Genomic DNA, 6,000 nt, shown 5'->3' with positions numbered 1-6,000 from the left:
TCTTTGTGTTAATATGCAATTCGGTCCAAATTTGAACCTCAAATGTTTGTAAAAAATAACTGTTTTTATATATTTATTAAGATATTTAGTTACGCAAAATTTTCTTAGGTGGAACCTTGTTTTAAATTTTAACCCTTGGCTAAAAAAATTCAAAATTGTATGAATTTATAACTAAAAGATCATTTTCAATTTTCAATTTGATAAATAATTGTCGACATTTGAACTTAAAATGCTTATAAAAAAAAATTGTGAGCATTTTTTAAAATATTTTTCTGCTATTGTTACAATATACCGAGAGCGTTGTATTAATTTTTCATGCTTTTTGACCCAACCAATAAAATTGTATTTATTTATAGAGAGAAAGGGAAAAAATTAAAGTTGAAAATGTCCATCTACAGCTAAATGAGTCCAAAATATTTTGAACATTTTATCAATAATACTAATTGATGAAATAAATATTTGGTGTAAATTGCAAGTGTTTACAGTAATTCGTTCTTGAATTACAAAAAAATAAGAAAATCGCTACAAGAGAAATCGAGGGAATATCCAATATTGTAAACATTTCAATTTCCAACGCTCATAAAAAATTATTGTGGATTTACGCTCAACTTTTTTTTAAATTTTCATTAACAAAAACTCACAAGAAACCTTGTACAACATTTACAAGTTTTTTGACTGAGCGAAATTTATTTTGTCGACTTGAGCTTAAAAAAAAAATCGACAATTTTATATGCCCATAAATAGTTGAACACAAATCAAAATATTTTGAAAACGTATGGTGTATATAAAATGCTAACAAAAATATTCAGCGAAAATGTCATGTATCTACGGTCATTTTTATTAGAGTTACACTAAAAACCAAAATCCATTTTTCAAAAACTGGTTATGCGTGAAAATTTCTGCTTTTCCTTAATTTTTTGTTTGTTTTTTCTGTTGCTTTTAAAACTTTTAGGAACTTTAAATTTTGACCTTTCAAATGTACCAAATAGATTCAATTTCCTACCAGAAAAGTTGCCACTTTTACTGCAAAAATTCGTGATGACAGACACAAAAAATAAATAAATTTAAAAACACACATCATAAAAAAATCAACACATACATCGCTCCGCTCAGAATCTAAAAAAGTTACCTAGCAAATAATAATAATTAAAACTATAAAAAAGACGACGAATGATGGTGATTTATTTCATACAATCAAAGTCGATCAAGGTATGTGCATTTGCCATGTATCTGATGCCATGTATCTGATGCCATGTATCTGATGGTGTGCTGATAATTATAAATACTATTGATGAAGACTACCTAACCTAACCTTATCATTTAAAAATTAAAACCTCCATCGAAATATAATTTACTCAATTATATTCTTTACCACTCAAAAATATTATTTAAAATGTGTTGAGGTAAGGAAATTAACTTTATAGAACATTAGAACCTATTGAAAATAGTTTCTATCTTCTCAGACAATTTGGTTGAAATTATAAAATTTTAATTAAACTCACAAGCATAATGGTTCAGATATATCGAATCACTATGGCGAGAACCTAGTGGAAAGATTGGAAGGTCTTCACTTTTTATAAAATAGGTTTTTGAAATCTACGAATATCACCATCAGATTAGTTAATGTCCTCGTATATACAATGATAGTAATTTGTGATTAAGCTGCAAATAAAATAAATTAATTCACTTGCATGTTTAATGTTGGGTCATGTTTAATCCAATTATTTGAATACATTCCCAGGAAAAAAAAATTGAATAGGAATATAAAATATTGTTGTTAACCGAATAAAATCTAAAATACAAATAGTTTATGGAATATGTATACCTACTTAATTATCACGACATGGGTATGAAAATATTTCACAAGTTGACTAATAATTTTAAACTAAATTTCTATTTGTCAACAAACTTTTTGTTTTAATTTGCTTGTATCACCAATAGGTGTTTGGAAAATTTGTTCACGATAAAATATAAAATGTTTTTTTTTTTACAATTTGAGAGCTATAAACTGTATGCACGAATACGCAGGCATTCAGTTATGTTCTAAATCATTATAAATTATAATATGTTCTATAAAATAGTTTTTGATTTCTATAAATCTTTTGAAAAACTGTCTTCGTGTTTGATGGTTCATCATAGTCTGTAAACACCGATTTCATTTTATTCGCATTTAAAATATTCTACTTGTTGCTTTCAAAATAAATACATAAGCCACGACACTGATCGTTCTAAAATAGCTTATTTTATATTACAGCGCGACCATAGTTGTTGTCGCTTCGATCCTCATTGTTTCGTCGCCATCGTTGAGAATTCGTCTGCGCAACTGATTCCACCACATGTTTAATATTGCTTCACTCTTCACGATAAGATTTTTTTTTCATTTCCGACTTTCAAGACGTTTAGTGTTTTCACTATTATTATTATTATTATTATCGAAATGCTGCTGCAGTATCGCTAACTTATTTTAAATTTTTACTTTCACAATGACATTCTTCTTAAATAAGTTACCTACTGGTTAATATCTGATAATTTTCATTTATTTATTCAACAAAAAGATAACTATTAGACAAGTAAGGCTAGTAAGGCCGAATCACGACTATTTTACTAGTTCAACTATTGAACTGGGGCTCACAAAAAATATTACCTACCTATTAGGACTGCAGTTAAAACCTGCGGATAAATTCAAAAATTTTAATAGCTTTATAATTATATACCTACCTAATATTCAATATTATAATATAATTATTGTAACATTACATTAAACAATGTATTTAAATATAAAGTAACGTTGAACTTTTTTGCTATAGATACTGCTGCGACGAGAATAGTTTGCTAAGATATTCATATTATTATTTGTAACTGTGATTTCAGACCAGAGTCCGAGTGTAGTGTTAGAAGCTATATATAGGTATATTACCTACTAATAGTTTTCACAGGATTGGTAATTTTTTTCATATGAGTGATATGTTTGATATCCTACTAGTTTCGCAGCCCTGCAGCATTAATATATAGAGAAATATATATATAGGTATAAAAAATAAAATATGGTAAAACAAAAACTGCGAAAAAAAAATTGTTATGATACAGTTGCAGAGCGTTACAGCTGAATATAATAATATAACGTTGAAGTAAAGAACAAAGAAATAATCAGATAAGATAAAGAATAGACGCCGCGCCGTGGAGGAAATTATGACTTGGGAGTTGAGAAGCGGGGTGGATAAGTTTAAGTACTCGGGGGGTTCGTGTCGCGAAGAATAATTGGTCGTTCTGAATAGGGTGATTGTGGTCATATGACAAATTGTAGACGGGCAAAGCAGAGAGAAACCTTAATACAGAGAATCGTAATTTAAAATAAAAGGATTCATTTTTGCTGAGGTTGAAACACGACGAGCAGTATTATATCAAGGAGATTATGAAACCGACAATAATAAAAATATATAATTACAGTCACTCGTATATTTTATGTTAAAAATTTATTTTTCAAGTGGAATGTATTCTACGTATTTTTGGTTTGTTGTTGTGTTGTTGACTCTCGACAGATAATATAATATATTAGCTGTGGCTAAAAGTTTCCAACCTACACGAATGGAGATACAATTCATGAATACTATTTAATTATTTTAATTAAATTAAAAGTTATTTTTTTAATCGTTGCTAATAAACAATTACTCCTCATATTTTATATAATATTGGGTTACGAATATTTAAAAACTGAATGATGTGACGAATAAAAAAAATCTCTATTATTATGATACTGGTGGTAATTGACTTGGCGGAAAAAAAATGTCCATTTTGGTGGAAAAGGGGAACATCCCTAGCCGCTTATACCAATATACCACGTACGTATATTTGCAAATTTGATGTAGTTGAAGATGATAATATTTTAAGAGTATGAGTTTCCATTACAAATCTTGTGAATATGATTAATGTATCATAAATTGATTTACACTTGTTACCTATTAGTTATTAAAATCGTGAGGTTAGAACCAAAAGGTGTTAAATCAATTTTTTAAAAATCCAATTTTTGATACACATAGGTTTATTGATCAATGCTCTATATCCATGTCCACACCCAACCTGGTACGTTAATTATTAAAAGCGTATTTACACATGCACTTTGTTTTTTTTTCTCTTAGTGTTAATTTAAAAAAAAATGACTTGTGTAAACTCAGAACAGCTTTGTGCAATTTAGATGTGCCAATCATAAAAAATCTTTAATTACCAAAAAATATAATACACTGTCAAGTTGAAAATAGTTTAAAATGGCTCTCCTGAACAATTTGATATTTTGAAATAGCATCTTTAGATTCCGAGCCTGCAAGGCTCGAAGTCATTTCAAGATTTCCAGGGCCTCAAAGAAAAGTTAAAAAGTTTGTGCTTTAGGAACTTACAATATATAATGCAAAAAATAAATAGGATATTTGTAGTAAATATTTGATTTTAATCATTATAAATTATTATTTGTTAAATAATAGGTATTATATTTATTTATTTATTTATATTAAATACGGGTCGAGCCCAATTTTCATTGTTTTGTATTAAACAATAATTAATAAGAAAACTATAAAAAATTAAGCATGAATAGCCAATAAATACACTAAGTACTATGGAGTGGTGGGGCTTCATTGTACAGTTTTGTCATACAGACAATAGGGTGATTAGTTAAATAATTACAGAGGCTAAAAGGAATGCGGGAAGAGAAAGAGTATCTAGAACAAAAAGTAGGAACTCTGAAATTAACATTAGACGGGAGGAAAGGAGCTTAAACTTCACCGTTAATATGTTTAGAGAGAAACGTTAAATTGCCCTGTTTCAGTGTTTCCTCGTATCACACAGGGTAGATAAACGGAGACATGGTTGATACTCATGAGGTGCGTACCCATGCCTAATGCAAAAGTGGTGAATTTCAAAAATGTACACTGAAACTGAACAGAGTATTTAAAAATGATAGACTCTTAAGAACGAATGTTGATCATGGTAAGACATTTAGGGATCTAAGCTCCAAACCGAGTCCCCAGACCCAATGAACCACAGCATTAAGATAATAGTGTAAAAGTTTACAATTATCAACAGCTCTAATACGGAGAAAAAGCTTAATATCATCAGCAAATGTCAGAAGTTTACTGTGCTTAATCACATCTTTGACACCATTAACAAAAATAGCAATAATTTTATAATTTTGAATGATTTTGTTCTAGGATCGGAACACGCTGAGCTGAAATAATTAATACAAATGTACTCTTCCATAATAATGGATTTGATAAATGTGTGACTCAGGATGCTAGGACAGTGATCAATATGAATGAACAGGTTGTATCAAAATAAAGTTAAAAAAAAGATACCAATTACCAGCCATTTCATTTGGATAAACAAAACGTTTACATACTATTATTTACAATACGTAATGTAATATAAACAATAAAAACCATACAAATGTCAAAAATTATATCGAGGAGCTGCCTGAACGAAAAATAAAATATTATTATTAAGTTTCTCTTATCAACTAAATACAATATAACTAATGATCTAAGTATCACATAAACTGCAGAATTTGTGATATTTTATAAAAATAAATAAATAAACTAAATGCACAGTAGCAGAAGTTCCTACCTATTAACAAACTTTAACTACTTATTCACTATTTTTAACAGAAAAACAATGCATTTAACCCTTGAAAATTGTGAGCCATGGGCCATGGCATTTCCGAAACTACTAAATAATAGTCTGTTAAAACTAAAGAGAAAAATGCGTTGGAGAAATTTGGCCAAACGCATTACACCACATAAAAAAGGTCACCCAATGCCACATAGGTAATATTTTAAAGTCATTCACCGTAATGTGTATTATGCATTTATGATAAATCATTGAAGTTTTCATAAACGCAATTCGCCATAAAATAACATCGATTTTTGTTGTTATTGTTGGTTTACGAAATTTTCGCACATTTTATGTTATAATAAAAACCTAGGTTAACGAAAATTAATTTATAAATCAAACACA

This window comes from Myzus persicae, unplaced genomic scaffold (assembly GCF_001856785.1).
Source record: "Myzus persicae strain clone G006 unplaced genomic scaffold, MPER_G0061.0, whole genome shotgun sequence".
Classification (NCBI taxonomy): Eukaryota; Metazoa; Arthropoda; class Insecta; order Hemiptera; family Aphididae; genus Myzus; species Myzus persicae.
Note: the sequence above shows the minus strand (reverse complement) of the source record.